Source organism: Triticum dicoccoides, chromosome 4B (assembly GCF_002162155.2).
Source record: "Triticum dicoccoides isolate Atlit2015 ecotype Zavitan chromosome 4B, WEW_v2.0, whole genome shotgun sequence".
Taxonomy (NCBI): Eukaryota; Viridiplantae; Streptophyta; class Magnoliopsida; order Poales; family Poaceae; genus Triticum; species Triticum dicoccoides.
Window position 1 is genome coordinate 537,415,315 of NC_041387.1, and position 16,469 is coordinate 537,431,783.

Below are 16,469 nucleotides of genomic sequence, written 5' to 3' on the forward strand. Positions count from 1 at the left end.
GTGGCGATGGATTGTTTCTGTGGGATGCCTGAGCGCATCGACCGTGGGAAGGTAAGAAACCAGACGAAAAATAGCCAACGAAAATAAAACGGAGGTGGGAGGATGACGAAAAAAACCAGCGAAAATAAAGCGCGCAAACTATTCACCAACTGCTCCATTAGAAGTAGAGAAAATAAAAGTTAGTAGGACGGTACCCGCGGTTTTTCCCGCCTCACTTCCCACCACCACCTTCCATTCAATTTTTTCCTTCCCGTTAAAAAACCAAACCCCAATAAAAACCATAGGGCCGTCACTTTTTCAATATCTACTCCCAGAAAATGAAGGGGCCTTATTTTGGCTTGGAGAATAAAGGAGTCGCCTTGATTCGGCTATCAAAAAATAAATAATCGCCTAGATTAGGCTTCCAAAAACAAAGACACGCCTTGATTTGGCTTGATTTGGCTATCAAAAATAAGGAATCGCCTTCATTGGGCTTACAGAAACAAGGACGCGCCTTGATTTGGCTTCCAAAAATGAGGAGGCGCTTGTGACCACGCCGCTCCTCTCAACCTCTGATGACGGCACCGTCCCGCGCCTGCAAGAGCCATGCCGGACTCCCTGCCACGGACACATCTTGAGGGAGCGAGCTCAGACTGCTGCGGCAGCCGCAACGGCAACACCATCACCCGGTACGTCTTCCTGCCATGAGCCAGCCGTTGTCCTTAGCCTACTTCTATCCGTGTCCTCCGCAGCTAAACATGGTATGACTCTTTGGAGTTTGTAAATCACGTTCTTGGACAATGCTTCAGCTAGGTAGCATTACAAGCTTCAGGCAGGTACTTTTGGTGCTCCTCATTTACTTGACATCCCTTATCTATCTTTAATGGTGTATTATCATCTTCACAACAAAGTAATGCATCCATCTAAGTGCCATTTGTGATCTTGGCGGCCCAGTGGAGACTTCGCCGACAATGGTAAAGCTCTCATAGATGAGCAAGCCCCAGAAAGCAACTCATGCACAACCATGTCGGTGTTATCATGGTACAAGCAAGGATGTGACCGCTGGATATAGTCTTGATGCCTGCAATAATAACATTCAATTAGAATTGATGCATGCAATAAATAAAACAATGGTGTCGATGCATGCAATAAAGAAAACAATGGTATCTTTTAGTGTGGACTAGAATTTAGATAACAATCCTGGAAGGAAAGATAAATATCGTATCAGGTATAGTCAGTCAAAATTAGTGATGTAGATGTAAACTACCGATAAACGACAAGATGTTAACATTACACCAAGATGTTAACATTACTCCAAGATGTTAACAGTACTGATAAACGACAAATGTTATATCAAGTATACTCCCTCTGTTCCTAAATATGCCTTTTAAGAGATTTCAATATAAACTGCAGAGTATAGATTCACTCATTTTGCTTCGTGTGTAGTTCATATTAAAATCTTTAAAAGGACTTATATTTAGTAACTGAGGGAGTACATCTTGCAGCATCGTCAACTCCTTTTTTACACTTATAAATCATTCAGACCCGAATAGTGCCCTGTTCATAAACATTTAGCTAGAAAAACATATGGGATGTAATGCATCCTGTCATTTTTATATAGACAAAACAAGAGCTTGTGATTATTCTTGGGGTTTAATAGTGCCATGTTCAACACCCTTTGTGATATCCAACTCTGTATAAAATGTAAATGTAGTTACCTTGGCACCATAATTATATGACCAATCACAATCCACATGCACACAACTAAAAAGAGAAGACCCACATGTATACACCATGTAATTTTCGCAGCTTTCTTCTCTGGAATCCACATGGAGTGTGTTTTTAAGTTTCTGCAATAGCAAAAAATTGCAAACCTTATAGACAGATCAAGCAATTGCAACCTACGTAATATGTGATAATAACTAATGTTGTTTGATGTTCAAAATTAATAGGTACATATGGGAAATTCAACTAGCAAGGCACCGGAAGAGACAAATGCGTCAAATGTACCTCTACCACCGCTTGTTGACCTACATTCCAGAAGGAGTCTAGGTATATGTTCAGCTGTCAAGTTTGCTATGCATGGCAAACATCATTCCCAACTAATGATGACATTCTAATATCACTATTGTGTTACAGGCCAGGTTGAGGGGATAACTAGTGACGAATACAACCCAGAAATCTTTCCTGAAGCTGACAATGTTGACAAATATTACCCAAGGAGTCCACGTATAGCGCTGAGTATATAACGTCAACATGGTTTATGGCATGTATCGTATGGTTTTTATGTGCTCAATCATCCTTAACAGTATGTTTAGGAATGTATAGGGAACCCTTAAAAGGGATGATACTTGAATAGACCGAACAGGCAAATCTTCCCCAACACAGTGCACTGTTAACCTGTGGAAGAAGAGAACAAGAGACAGAAAATTGGGATGTCGACGACAAGGGCACCATCCCACCTCCTCGCAGCACAACAATGGTTAGCAAATCACTGCACATTGTAGCAAGTACACACACATCACAACAATAGCTAGCACACCAATAAAACACAACCACCAAGCACCACAGGAGCAGTAGTGAGCATCTATATAGGCACATGGTCACACGCAGCAGCAAGCAAGCAATACCAGAAGATGGAAGGCACAAGCAAAGGAAGGAGGGCGAGCAGAGGAACTACATGATGGAGGAGCTCCGGGAGTCGGGGTGGAGGAAGGGGAGCACATCCTCCCTTGGATAGGCCGGGGAAAGCCATAGGGGGAGACAGCAAAGAGGGAGGAGCGGAGTAGCTTAGGTTGGGCGGCCGCCATGACAAGGACGCCTGTGTTAGCATTAATCTTGATGCATGTAGATAGTTGGTTAGTAGATCAACTAGTTGCGTTGTCACCGGCGTGCATGTGCGTACGTAGCGTCAGTAGTTAGCTGATTAGTTGGCCGTGAGTTAGTGGCCGGGTCATGCGTGCATGCATTAGATGGATAAGCTAGCTACGTGTGTGTGCCGGCCAAGTAAACGGGCTACATGTGTGCGGTTGGTTAGTGCGTGCGTGGCCGAGTGTGGCGGCTGGCCCTGTGTGAGCCAGAGATAAATCCCCCGCCTCTGTACTGGTTGCGGGAGAGCCAGCTGAAAAGAGAAAATATTTGGGTGTTGGTGCGCCCGTGGCGGCGTTCGTCGCCGGCAAAACTCTGTGCTGGTCTCCTCCGGTTCATCTTCTACCTCCGTCCGCGCGAGAGAGAGGCCTGTGGCAACAATAATTGGTATAATGAGTTTGGTGTCTTGGGCGTGCTTGCCGTGTCGGAGGCGTGGCGGCGGTGGCGGCGTTCGCGGGCGGCTGCGCGGTGAAGCTCCGGGCCGTGTGTCGGTCTATGGAGGTGCGTGGCGCGGCGAGGAGGCCGCGGTGGTCACGGCGGACGCGGCGTGCGCGGCCGACATGGAGGCATCGGCTGCGGCGCACGACGAGCGTGTGGTGACGGCGACGCGTGGCAAGTCCGCGGCTGTGCGGTGTGATGTCGTGCGCGTGAAGAGCACGATGGTCGCGGAGACGAGGAGGTCGCGGAGGACCTGCGTGGTGGCGCAGAGGTCGCGGTGGCTCGGCGCGGCAACCGTGGAGGCGCGTGGCACGGAGCCGCAGCGGCCCCAGCGGACCTGCGCGGTGGCGCGGCGTGGCGGCATGGAGGTGTTGCGCTACGGTTGAGGGCGCGGTGGTGCAGGGCAATAAGACGCGGCGGCGAGTCGTGCGCGACCGGTGCGTGTTATGGGTGCGCACTGGACGCGTCGGGACCGCGGGCGCGCGTACGAGCGTGCGGTTGACGTTGGGAGGAGGTGTATGTCGCCGTGGTGCTCGAGTCCGTGCTCGAGTTCGGCTACATCCTTCCGGCGTTTGTCACTGGCGGCTGCCATGGCGGACGCGGAGGCGTCACGCGGTGAGCGTCTGGTGCCGTCGGGCTCGTCGGGCGCGCCGGATGCGCGCGGGACGTGCGGGACGCACTGGTGCGGTTGGACTCGTCGGGCGCGTCGGGTGCGCGCGGAACGTACGGGGCGCAGAGGGACGCGTGGCGTGTGTCACCGGCGGAGATGGAGCTCGGCGTATGTCGCCGGGGTCGTGACGGAGCATGGTGCGACCGACGTCAGTGCGCCAGGTCGGGTCTGCGGGCTGGGTCACGGTCGTGGCGACATGGACGACGGGAGCTGCAACAACTTCGGGGACGGCAAGTCAAGATTAAAAGGGAAAATGTTAGCATTAATCTTGATGCATGTAGATAGTTGGTTAGTAGATCAACTAGTTGCGTTGTCACCGGCGTGCTGTGCGTATGTAGCGTCAGTAGTTAGCTGATTAGTCGGCCGTGAGTTAGTGGCCGGGTCATGCGTGCATGCATTAGATGGATAAGCTAGCTACGCGTGTGTGCCGGCCAAGTAAACGGGCTACATGTGTGCGGTTGGTTAGTGCGTGCGTGGCCGAGTGTGGCGGCTGGCCCTGTGTGAGCCAGAGTATTTGCGGGAGAGCCAGCTGAAATGAGAAAATATTTGGGCGCTGGTGCGCCCGTGGCGGCGTTCGTCGCCGACAAAACTCTGTGCTGGTCTCTTTCGGTTCATCTTCTACCTCCGTCCGCGCGAGAGAGAGGCCTGTGGCAACAACAGCCTGCATGTGAAGCCGCTGCCGCCGTGACGAGGACCCCGCCACGTCGTTGTACCGATGTAGACGACGAGAGCATCGGGAGCAGGTCGCCGGCGGCCGCCGGCAGCGGCGAGCCCTTTTGCGCTAACCAGGATGCCAGACCGGGGGGGAGCGCGAGCTCGTTGCCGATGCGGCGGCGCGAGAGGTTGTCGGTAGAGAAGCCGGCCAGGGACGCAGTGGCAGGGAGAGGAGAATGTGGGCGACACCATCGATGGAAGGGACGCGGCAGGGAGAGGAGTGGGTGGCCGTCTGTGAGGGAGAGAGAGTGAGAGGACCGGCAATGCGGTGGTGAGGATAAGGATGCGTGGCGGATAAAGAGTACTGTATATGAAGATTTTTTTTTGCAAATACCCATTTCTCTGACAAATAATTTTGGATGATATAGTTCGAAAAAAATAATTCCCGATGAAGGGAGTATGGTTATATAATGCAGTATAAAATATCATTTATATTTTATATGTTTCACTTTTGTCTGTCAGAAATAAGAAGTGATGGATTCGGATGATGTTTTGAACATGTTAATTGAAATATGCACTTATGTAGCAATGATGTTCTGGATTGAAACACCACGAGAAGAGGTGCACACAACTAATCCTTCTTCTTATCATTATTATACTCCCTCCGTTCCTAAATATTTGTCTTCCTAGACATTTTAAATGGACTATCACGTACGGATGTATGTGGACATATTTTAAAGTGTAGGTTCACTCATTTTGCTCCGTACGTAGTCCTTGTTGAAATATCTAGAAGGAAAAATATTTAGGAACGGAGGGAGTACATGATAACAAAAAGGGTGTATTTTCATATGATTATTTTTTTCAAAAAATGAGAGGGAGATGGATTTTGGTGTCAAAAAAAACCATATACAAGGGTTTCAAGGCGACGTCGCTGGAAGGGGTCATAAATTCATTGAGTTTTTCTTCTATCCCTCTTGAATAACTATCATACTGGGACTAAATTCATAGCTTGTACTAATTGCCATTACTATTATTAACTATGAAAAAGATATAAGTGAAGCATGAGAGTGCAACTATTTTTTTAGAATATAACCACCACCGTTCCCTAAAAGATATAAGTGAAGCACTGGAGCAGCTACCTAGCTCAAAAGATATAGGTGAACTAACAAATCATGAATAATGTGTGTCCCTCTCAAATAGGCGTGTCCAGCAAAGATGACTGTGACAAAATAAAAAACATACAAAGCAAAGACTCGTATAATACACGACGCTCCATGTAAAACTCATATCATGTGATGAATAAAAATATAGCTCCAAGTAAAATTACCGAGAGTTGGTAGAAGAAAGAGGGGATGCCTTCCGGGGCATCCCGAAGATTAGATGCTTGGGAGTCCTTGAATATTACCTTGGGGTGCCTCGGGAATCCCCAAGCTTAGGCTCTTATCACTCCTTATTCCTTCATCCATCGTGATCTCACCCAAACTTGAAAACTTCAGCACACAAAACTCAACAAAAACCTTTGTGATTCGTTAATATAACAAAGCAAATCACTACTTTATGTGATGTTGTAAAACCATTCATATTTTATTATTGCATTATACCTACTGTATTCTAACTTCACCATGTCTTATACCCCCCGATACAATCCATAGTTTCATCAAAACAAGCAAAGAACGCAACAAAAACAGAACCTGTCAAAAATAGAACAGTCTATAATAATTCAAACAATGACCATACTTATGTAACTCCAAAAATTCTGAAAAATTAGGACAACGCGTGCAATTTGTATATAAATCATGTGTACAAAGTTGATAATTTTATCACGCGCCAGAAAATCTCAACAATTCTGCTACTGGACACAAAAGTTTATGTTTTTGCACAGAATCAAAGCAACCATCATCCCAAAGGCTTTACTTGGCAAAAACACTAATTTAAAACACAAAAACACAACCATGGCAGTAGCATAATTATGTGCGCACAAAAACCCATAATAATAATAATAACCAGGTTGTCTCCCAACAAGCTCTTTCTTTATAGCCATTAAGATAGGCTTACGATTTTATTGATGATCACATGAAAGATAATAATTGGAACACAAAGAGAGCATCATGTAACATGCGAAAAAAACATGTAAGTCTAACATAGTTCTTATGCATAGGCATTTTATAAGCAAACAAATTATCAAGAAAATAAATATCTAGCATATGCAAGGTAGAAGAATAAAACATTGACGATCTCAACATAACGAGAGGTAATTTAGTAACATGAAAATTTCCACAACCATATTTTTCTCTCTCATAATAATTACATGTACGACCATAATGAAATTAAACAATATATCTATCATATAACATTTCCTCTTCATGATCCACATGCATAAAAGTTTTATAATCTTCCAAGATAGTGGGATTAGCATCAACTAAAGTCATGACCTCTCCAAACCCACTTTCATGAAAAAATTCATAAGATTGAACGCTCTCCAAATATATGAGATTATTTTTAGATAAAGTTGACACTCTTCAAAATCCACTTTTAATATTATTGCAAACATATTCATCATGAGGCTTAAATAAATTTTCAAGATCATAAGAATCAGTATCACCCCAATCATGATCATTGCAATAAGTAGTGAACATAACAAAATTACCATCCCCAAGCTTGTAGCTTTGCATATCATTAGCACAATTGACATTAATAGAATTTATAATAACATCATTGCAATCATACTTTTCATTGAAGGAGATATCATGAATCACTTTATAAATTTCTTCTTCTAACACTTCATCACAATTTTCAGATTCACGATCTTCAATCTAAACTTCTTAGAGATAATCTAGTGCACTCAACTCACTAGTAATTGGTTCAACATAATTAGATATTTTGAAAAGATTAGCAAGTGGATGAGGATCCATATGTTTTTACATTTCTTATTCTTTTTATGTTTTTGGTGTGTTGACATGAAGGCAAAAGTCAAGCAAACGAGCAAAAAGGCAAACGAAAAATATTTTCGTGTTTTCTTGAAAACATAGAATTGGGGGAGATGAACATGAGAGGCAAATGGTAAATAATGTAAATGCAAGGAGATGAAAGTTTATGCGATGGTACTTGATGTATGTTGATGATGTCTCCCTGACAACGGTGCCCAAAGTTCTTCCTGCTACTTGTGAGTTGCGTTGGGATTTCCTCGAAGAGGAGAGGATGATGCAGTATAGTAGAGATAAGTATTTCCCTTAGTTAAGAACCAAGGTTATCAATCCATTAGGAGAACCAAGCAACACCTCGTTAGCAGCACCTAAACACAAAATAATAAATACTTGCACCCAACGCAAACAAGGGGTTTTCAATCCCTCGGCGGTTAATTGCAAGGATCAAATCTCATAGTGATAGATAGATAATTAAAATACAAAATAAAGAAAATAAAGAAAAAAATGCAGCAAGGTATTTTTGATTTTAATATATGATAAAAAGTGGACCCGGGGGCCATAGTTTTCACTAGAGGCTTCTCTCTTGAAGAAAGCATACGGTGGGTAAACAAATTATTGCTGGGAAATTGATAGAAAAGCAAACAATCATGAAGATTGATGGGGTCCTGGACTAAGGGGTCCTTGGGTTGCCGTCCTATCTCTCATAGGCCGAACAGTTGGACCGCACTATATCCTGAACGAAGACCTTTTTGGTGCCTTGGCGTGTACCCCAAGTCAAGATGGAAGATTCAACATTCTTGTTCCTCGATGTAACTGACTATATGTAAACCCTAGTATCCCTGGTGTCTATATAAGCCAGGGGGTCTAGTCTGTAGAGGCGAAGAGAACATCCATAATCCTACTAGCCTAGGGTTTAGTTCATCTGATCTCGTGGTAGATCGACTATGTAATCCTCATATACACAAGCAATATAATCAAGCAGGACGTAGGGTTTTACCTCCTAGAGAGGGCCCGAACTTGGGTAAATATTGTGTCTCGCGTCCCTTGTTCCCCATTGATCCAAGATTCACAGTTCAGGACCCCCTACCCGAGATCCACCGGTTTTGACACCGACATTGATGCTTTCATTGGGAGTCCCGTTGTCGGATCACCAAAGGATGGCTCGCCTGATCATTGGAGATGGCATCAACACTGGAGACATCTTCGTCCCCTGCCAACTGTTCACGTTTGACAGCATTGTTCTGCACGCCAATTCGGCCGGTCTTCTCGACTAGGTCGACAACATCGCCCCCCGAGCATCATATCAGGTTCGGTAACCTAGAGTACATCACCGACGCTCGAGGCGATCCGATCTTCACCGGCTTCTCGGCCTTGCCCGAGATGCCCGACTATCTTGGAGCCTCAGCTTTCGGACCCCCCTCAGTCCGATCATCAGATCGGCCATCAACGTGCACTAGGATTCAAACCCAGATGCGGCTGCCTCTGAAGACCCAGAGTTAACTCTGGCCAGACGCACTCCCCCCACCTTGGGTCAGGCTTGAGCCCTAATGCCAGCTCGGCACCCATGGACCAGGAGACGGTCCCGATCGGATTCTCCCCCTTGCTACTGGTCCGACTTCAAGCACTACAAAAAAATACACTTCCGTGATGATACGTGTTTGTCATAGTAGGTCGTGTTTTTTGTCATGCATGTACATCCATGATGATTTTATGACAGAATCAAGATAGTCATACCTGTGCTGTCGTAGAAGTGTTCCATGACATTACCAAATTATCATCACAGAAGTGTCCACTTCCATGATGATAAATCGCGCGTCACAGAAATGCTTTCATCAAGGGTGACTGACACGTGGCATCCACCGTAATGGAACGCCGTTAAGCTATCGGGTCTGGTTTTGGATCTGATAACCCGTTAACAGCCCCAAGCAATGGGGATTTTCCACATGTAAAATCATCATTGGCTGGAGGAAACACGTGTCGGCTCACCGTTGGGACAGATGTCATCCACTCATTGGACCGAAGGCGCCTATGATACGGCGACATGTGGCACAGCCCAACAGAGGCCCATTCTTGTGAAAAGGCCGGCCCGTTTGACTTGGTCAAAAGGTGGCGGGCCGGCCCACGAAAAGCCTGTTAACGACATGTTTGCATATAGCCCTTTTACAGCCCGCCAACCCAGGGCCCGTTACGACCTCTTCGAATTAGGCCCAGTAGCGTCATCTGGGCCGTCCAATATTATTCTAGCCCGTTTTAACTTCTGGCCTATGTGTGGCCCATGACTTCTTTTGGCCCATATGAGGCCCTTTGTAACTCTTGGCCCATTAACGGCCCGTGGTGAAACTGACCCGTAATGAACAGTGTATCACTTTATACCCATTAACGGCCCGTTATTCCATTGGGCCGTTTCCAGCCCAAGTTATCTTTCGGCCTTCTCAGGGCCCATTGATTCTTGGGCTCATTTGCAGCATTCGGTTACATATGGCCCCTTACTGTCATTTTCTGCTTGTGGGCCAAATTCAGCCCGTCATTACAGTCGGCCCGTTTGGGGACCGTTAATACGTTGGGCCGTTTTCATGTCAAAAAACTCGTTGGGCTGTTTTCATAGAGTTATCAAATACGGCCTATTAACGACCCGTTATGGTCCACGAATAGTATGGCCCATGATTGGCGAAATGATGATACGCCCCGTAGAAGGCCATGAATCCTACGGCCCGTATGAGGCCCATGGATAGTATGGCCCGTAGAAGGCCCATGGATCATACGGCCCGTAGAAGGCCCATGGACCCTACAACCCGTAGAAGGCCCATGAATCCTAAGGCTCGTATAGAAGGCCAATGGATCCTACGGCCCGTATAGAAGGCCAATGGATCCTACGGCCGGAAGAAGGCCCATGGATCATACGGCCTGCAGGAGGCCCATGGTTACAACAGTCCATGTGTTGCCATGATTATTTTGGCCTAGTTACCAAAAATAGGCTATTGTGGCCACTAGAAAAACACAGAAAAAGAACTGCAGTGACTACAAGCAAACAACTAAACAAGACAATAAGGAAATAAATAAGCAGGCAATTAACGCTAGCCTATTACCGCTATTACACATATTACATCCACTGTGCATCAAAGTTTGCCACCAGTGCAAATATAGGGAACAAAGCAGCATAGCCGTTAAAATTGGCCACCAGTGCAAATAAACGTGGCAGCAAAACAAGAGCATAACTGAAAAAACTTCAGAAGAGCTCAAGAAACGTTATCCTGGGTATCCACCATGCTGGCAATAAGCTTAGCAAGCTTATTAGCTTTGTTCTGTTTGGCACTAAAATCCTCCACGCTTGCTGTTGCACCAGAAAGTATGCATCTGAATGCTCCAGTGACTTCCGCAGTCCTTCCGCTTCTTGTCGCAGCACAACTGATCGATGTCTTTCAGCTTGTAGTTGAGACTCAAGAAACTGAACTGATTCAAACAGTGAGTTTGAGTAGCTTGTGCAAGCGGTAGTGGCCAGTAACTCGAACACTAAATCAAGACATGACTTTGGGGTTGTCTCACTGTCTTCAAGATAGTCTTCCTTAGCTATTTTATCAGCTTTGTTGGAGACCAACAAGGATGTGTCACTATCCTGAACCTTATCTGCATTACTTCCTTTACCATTGCTTAATAAGGCACTCTTCCCCAATATTCTGTCAGCATTCTAAAAAAAGAAACAAGCAGACACATAACAAGTTTAGCATGTACTAGTATATGAAACTCATTTCGGTGAACCAGTTCATTAGTAAGGTGGACATGATTAAATTACCAAGTCTTCTATTGCCAAGTACTAGTACATAGTAAAAGCATCAAACAAACATATATCTATGTCTTATGGTCACTGCATTGTCTTGCCAAATCAAAATAGAGACATGGTTCAAATCATATCAGTTCAAGACAAAGCAGCAGTGAAAGAATACAAAGCGTGGGAAACTACACGGCACAACAAGATTTCAGATGGGTACCACGGGTCTACATGTACAACAACACTATTGGCTCTGCTGTGATGCTAGTAATGTGCATGATATGAAAGTCAATTGTACACAAAATTGAAATTGAAATCAACAGAGCTCTTGATAAGAGCAAACATGTTAAAGAAACATGTGTGAACATACCTGCTGTGCCATTGGAGTTTTGATTGAATCCTTCAATTTAAAAATAAGTTTGTATGAGTAAATACAGTGATACAAGAGCAAAGCAATCATAGTTAAAAAAGGCGCGCTCTAAGCGAGCGCTTAAGCGCGCCTAGGCTCTAGGCGTTGGCAAAATGCATTGCGCATAACTACGCTTAATCTGTGCATAACTGCGCATAAGCATGCACTTTGTTCACTAAAGCGCAAGGCGGTGGCAAAACGCATAATTAACGCCTAGCACTTTTTTGAACTATGATAGCAATGGAATCTTAAATTAGAACAGTTGTTCTTCAGGTTTAGTCACTTGTTCTACATGAACAAAGTACAGTAAGACGCATGAATATAATACTTAAAAATAGAAAATGAGCTCATGGACCTTACCATATTCTTGGTTCGGGACCAGTACAGAACAAGGCGTTCCCAGTCATCGTCCAGTAAATGTGTCTTAGGAGAACGTAAGGGAATTTGATGAGTTTCTTTGCCAGTGAAGTACATTTTCTTCAGGTAATTCCGATACTGCCACCAAGAATTCTTGAAGATAGCAGAGGTATTAGCACAGGTTACCTCATCCTGAGTTTCTGAATCGGTCCTTCTCTATAGAGAAAAATGGGAAAATTTGCTGTATTATAACCATCATGGAGGTAGGATGTATGGGACGGAGCAATGTAATTATCATGAATAATATTACTTACACTGTTACACATAACTCCTGGACAAACACCTGCAACTGGCATTTTCCTTCATCTTCAGTATAATATTTTTAAGATGGGAAGATACGCACATACGATTTAACAACATCAAATGCGATAGATGCTAAACTACGACTAGCTGTGCTTCCTCCACAGGAATAGGCGTACTAACTGGTGGAGTTGGGGTTCGCCGTGATAGTACTGGCCCTTTGGGCACTAGACCTGCCTTACTAACTGCTCTTGTTTGGGAGCTCTGTGGTGGAGATGTTGCTGTGTCAATAGGAACTGGGTTACTATCACTGGGGTTGGGGTTAGATTGGGTGAAGATGGTTCTCTGTCTATCGTAGTAGGGGTACAATCTGCGAGAGTTTGGGTTATGTGTGGTGGGGCTGGTTCTTGTGCATGTACAGCCGGGATGCTATCTCCACCAAGAGGTAGCACTATTTTATTTGAAGACCGTGTTTTTAGTCCGCTAGACACTGACATCACCCGCTCCAATTCAAATGGCTGATAAACAGGAAACATAGTTGAATGTACAAACATTGTATGAGAGACAGATGCAATAGATAGTGTGGAAAAAAGAGGGCATGAAATAGTTGACATGTATATTGTTTAACTAAAATGGATAACATGACATAATTTCACATATATGATGTCTATGTAAACTGGATAGTATAGCATAACATAATTCAAAGATATGATGAATAACTAAACATGATCGCATGTCATAATTTACCTACATGTTGTCTAAGTAATCAGGATTGCATCATCTATACTTACTAAAAAAAGCAAGGTGCGTTTCTCCGCATTTTTCATCCGTTACCAACAAAAAGATTTTTCTTTGTACTAAATTTTTGTGCTTTCATGTGTTCGAAAAGAAGATCGGGTTGTCCAGATTTCGTATCTGGGCCGGGCGTTGAGGCCCAGTGCAGCAAGGCCACTTATTTTCCTATGCACGCAGCTGGCTGAACCCTATTTACCGCACAGAGCGTCAAATACCCAAAGATTCGCACAGGTCGCCCAACACTGGGCCGACCCATTTTCGTTTTATCCTGTATTCTGTCTTTTTCTCTTTCTTTCTCTTTTTCTTTTCTAATTATTTTTATGTTTTACCCTTCCAAGTTTAATTTAGTTTTTTTCTAATAAATTCGAAATTTTCAAAAAAGACTCGGAATTTCAATTTTTGGTTCAAGTTTTCGACCACTATTCCAAATTCTAAAAAAATTTGTTTTAAAATGACTCAAAACTTTGTTTTTTTTCATCTGAAATTTGTTCAAAATAAAAAAAGTTTCCAATTTTTCAAAAAATATATTTTTTCTGCAATTATTCACAATTTCCAATGTTTCTTTTTGCATTTTAAAAAATGTTTCAATTTTGAAATGTTTACCAAATTAAAATAATTTTCTTAATCGAATAAACAGTTTCAAAAAAATTCCAAATATACAAAACATGTTATAATTTTAAAAAATTGTTAACTAATTGAAAAAATCTTCAGGTTATTATGAAAAGGTTCATGTTTTCAGAATTGTTTTGTGCATTTGAAGAAATATTATAATTTAAAAAAATTATCATGTCTTTTGGAAATATTCAGAATTTTCAAAAAACTGTTTGAAATTTCAAAAAATGTTCATGTTTCAAAGAATATACGCAAATTCATTCTTATTTTCTATGATAAGTTTGAAAAAAATATATGTTTCAAATCTGATGCTTTATGTTCTTAAATATCCGCGCTTGCCATTGGTCAGTAGAACGTGTTTGTTCAAAAAGAAAACGGGTTGTACAGATTTCGCACCTGGGACGCGCGTTGAGGCCCAGTGCTGCAAGGCGCACACAGCTGGCAGCACTCTATTTACCGCACAGAGCGTCAAATACTGAAAGTTTCGCACACGTCACCCAATACTGGGCCGGCCCATTTTTGTTTTATCATGCATTCTGTCTTTTCCTCTTTCTTCCCCTTTTTCTTTCCTAATTATTTTTATGTTTTACCCTTCCAAGTTTAATTTCGTTTTTTTCTTTTCTAATAAATTCAAAATATTCAAAAAACATCAGAATTTCATTTTTTGGTTCAAGTTTTCGATAAATATTCCAAATTCTAAAAAACAAAATTGTTTTATAAAAGTTCAGAACTTTGTTTTTGTTCTGAAATTTTTCAAAATAAAATAAAAGTTCCCAAGTTTTCAAAAAATGTTAATATTTTCCACAATTATTCACAATTTCCAATGTTTCTTTTTGCATTTATAAAAATGTTTCAAATTTGAAAATGTTTTTTTGCGAAATGGTTAAGAAATTAAAATAATTTTCTTAATTGAAAAACATTTTCAAAAAATTTCTGAATGTTCAAAACATGTTACCATTTAAAAAAATTGTTCACTAATTCAAAAAATGTTCAGTTTATTATAAAAGGTTCATGTTTTAAGAATTGTTTTGTGAATTTAAGAAAATATATTCCAATTTAAAATTTTGCTCATGTCTTTTGGGAATATTTAGAATTTTCAAAAACTGTTTGAAATTTCAAAAAATGTTCATGTTTCAAAGAATATACGCAAATTCATTCTTATTTTTTATGATAGGTTCGAAAAAGATTAAAATATGTTTCAAATCTGATGCTGCATTATGTTCTTACATATCCGCGCTTGCCATTGGTCAATAGAACGAGTTTGTTCAACTAGCTAGCAGCATGTGGTCGAGTGTTTGATTTATGCGATGTACTCTCTCCGTTTCTTTATAGTCCGCATATAAGGTTTGGTCAAAGTCAAGCTTTGTAGAGTTTGACTAACTTCATATTAAGAAATATAAACATTCGCAATATGAAATCAATATTATCAGATGCGCCATGAAACATATTTTCATACTATATAGTTTTAGTATTGTAGATGTTCATATTTTTTATATAAATTTGGTCAAACTTTGTGTAGTTTGACTTTGACCAAGTCTTCTATGCGGAGTAAAAAGAAACAGAGGGAGTAATACATTTGGTTACGCCGTGATAGGAGACGCCGACCAACCCCACCACTATCAAGATCTCGTCGGCCAAACATGACCCACGAGAAGATTGCAGCTCCTAGCTCTGTCGGCCACCGCTACGGAGACTATTTTCGGAGGACACATCATTTCTCTCCTGTTGCTTCTTGTAATAAATATCTCCCGTTGCAACCGCACGGGCATATGCGCTAGTAATTCACATATATAATTTATATGCTAAACAGAAGGCATTTGATATGATGTCTGAACTAAGAACATGGTGTTGAATATTGTGTATATGATGTCTAAACTATGCAATACAAGACACCATATGCATGATATGAGCAGTATAACCATGCCAAGTTAGAGCATACACCTCAGTGGGGGAATAAGACTGGTCATCTGTCTCTGAATCCATCTCCGAGGAGCTATCAGGACCTAACAAGAGACCTGCTTCGACAGGTAGCACTGTCTGCTCTGAAGGCCTTATTTTCACTCTAGATTTTTTCATCTCCCACCCAAATGGCTGATTCACAGGAAGAGTAGTTTAATATACAAATATTGTCGACAAATGGAAATGTAATGAAGAAAAGGATGGGCAAGATATCATTCAAATATATGATGCCTAGTTAAATAGGATGGCATTGCACATTTCACATATATTATGGCTGGCTAAAAGACATGAGACTGCATAATTCTCATATATGATATAGAAACTAAACAGGTGGCATTACAGAACATGTCTAAACTAAGCAGATGACATATATGATGTCAAAAGTAGGCACTGCAAGGCAACATATGCATGATATGACTAACATCATCATGGCAAGGTAGAGAAAACACCTTGGGGGGTAAATAGGAGTGGTTAGCGGCGTCTGAATCCGCCTCAGAACAGATATCTTTCTCTGGATTACAATCTGGAGAGGGGTGGGGAGGGTTTGCCATTGAACCCACCATGGAGCGATGTCTGCATGACATTGTATTGCCGCACAAAACTCTTTTCTTTTTCTCTACATGTTCAGCATGACTGTGTACAATATCTGACATGCATATGAAAAAATGTGGTGAGATTATATAAGGAGGAGCATGTAGAAATTTAGAGTGATGGTAAAAACCAGTGGATGGATCCAAA